Raw genomic sequence first — 2,500 nt, 5'->3', positions numbered from 1 at the left:
TGTATATATATATATATATATATATATATATATATATTTATTTATTTATTTATTTATATATATACGCAAGACAAGCCACGAGGGGAGAAAATCTTTAGCTCAAATACTTTCACACTTCTCAGTGCGTCATCAGGAGCTATGCAAAGTTGCAAGGCAACAACTGAAGAAGAGAGAGAGGTTGTGGCAGGTGTCAAACCTGCACTGCGCTACGCTGAGGAAAAACTTCCTCTCACTTCTTCAGTTGTTGCCTTGCAACTTTGCATAGCTCCTGATGACGCACTGAGAAGTGTGAAAGCCTTTGAGCTAAAGATTTGCACCCCCCGTAACTTGTCTTGCATTATTAAGATCGCCTGTCTGCGATTATTTGCATATATAAATATACATTACAAAACGCGACATCTACTAATGGAATATATCTCCACAGAATACTAGAAGGTCAACTTACTGATCCCTCTCTAGTACCTGGTTCGTCAGAGAGTATTCTACTCTAATTATCTCATAAATTACTTGGCTTCTCAATAGCTCTTTTTAGATTGCCACTGGATGAATGCAAACCAGCCAAATAAAAATTGAGATCTTTAATAACAAAGGTATCTTGGTGTTAATAATTATAGTAACTTGAATAATTATTAGATAAGTTCCTACACAACTCTTGGAGTATAACTTGGTATACTTATATATCATAGTTATTTTGTACATATAATTATATAGTTTTATGTGCACATTTGATAATACGTATATTGTACTGCTCTTAATATGCACCATAGTATGGTGCGTTACTATGATTAGATATACTTATAAGTACAAGAATAATAGTGTGTAAGTGTGTGTTTGTGTAAGTGCTCAGACTGACTCGAATTAGATTTAAAATGTGACTGACAACCACAAGTACCTATATAAGCTAACTTCTGGACCATCGAGGCAAAAGAGACAGGATGCTTGAACATTATGACAACCCATTCGTTAAACAGCAATTATGCTGGAAGCAGCAGTGAACAGCACAGCTACAGACAAGGAAACAAGGAGGTCAAAAATGAAACTAACTGCAGACTTTCAATGGACCCTACAACAATGGCTTAAAACTCCAATATTACTGAAACTGTGTTCGGCAGTTCCAATTTCCCGACTACTACAGTGCGTAGTTGCCAAAAGAAATGTAGGTCTAGAGTTGAACTAGGGACCATAGATACAGTGTCTCCACGACACACAAGCTCTGAAAACATCAGATATCACTAAGTCTAAATACTGCTCTGTGAACAGAGTTGCGTAGCGTTACAAGATGTATGTCCAGGCTCACCAACTCAGACATACTCTACCTAAATCAGAGTCTAAATAACACGAACAGAGAAACGAGATGTTTCTTCCATGAGCAGCAGTGAGAAAGAGAAGCAGGCCTGCAGATCAGACATCAGGTTACTGGTACTAGGTTGCACCTGGCATGAACAGTATAACAAGCAGGCAGGTAGTTTGAAGAGTGCTGAACTGATTAAGTTTTGTGTGGTTGGTTGAAAGTTTGAGTTTGAAGGGAAATGCTATGCTAAAAGGCAGGGAATGGCTATGGGAAATACATCGTCTCCTCTATTGAGCAATCTGTTTAGGAAGTGGAATCTAAACTTCCATTCTTAGATGTGTTGATATACCAGGGTGATAGAAAGTTTCTGTTTACAGTATATAAGAAGGCCACTAATGTGTGCTCATACATCCACTACTATTCCATCCATGAGACAAGAGTAAAAAAGAGTGTTTTTCTTGCTATGTGAGAACTTACCGACTGTGCAGCCCTGAATTCCTTGACGAAGAAATTAGGAAAATATTTGATACTGCCGTGAAACTGTGGTCCCATAAGAAATTCGTGGAATAGACGTTGTTGACAGCTAGGAAAACCTAGCATAGAAATGAGCCTTGGATAACACCTCAGATTAAGAATATGCTGGTTCTCCCTTACAATGAGAATTTATCTGTCCTGCCAAATGCTCTTAAAAGATTAAACATATAAGTAGTTTTTAAAAATTCACGGACTGTTAGAAGCATTATGATAAAGAATTCTCCTCAACAGTGTGTTGGTGGTGTTTACAGAATTAGGTGCAATGGGTGCAACCTATGTGGGACAAACCAGCTTACCTCTAGATGTTAGGATATCACAGCATAACTGATCGATACGAACTGCCCAGGAATCAACCATGAATTTCAGCCACATTAGTGTCTGCAATAACTCAGTAAATTGGTTGGAAGCCAGAGGCATTGTCTCTTGTTCCACTTGGCTTGAACAAAATATTATAGAATCGGCAATTATAAAACATGACAAGCATTCATTATACAATGACAGTGGCGGCTTGTTCAAATTAGATTCATTTTTAGTTGCGGCTAAACTTGTGAATGTGTTGGACTGTCTGAAGTGTTATAGCTCCACACCAAGGAATTAGGGCCTAATTTCCTGTTGGTATTGATGGTCAGAACAGTGTTTGCCTTAGAATCATGTGGAATAGATAAATTATGGCCG

This window comes from Cherax quadricarinatus, chromosome 40 (genome assembly GCF_038502225.1).
Source record: "Cherax quadricarinatus isolate ZL_2023a chromosome 40, ASM3850222v1, whole genome shotgun sequence".
NCBI lineage: Eukaryota > Metazoa > Arthropoda > Malacostraca > Decapoda > Parastacidae > Cherax > Cherax quadricarinatus.
Note: the sequence above shows the minus strand (reverse complement) of the source record.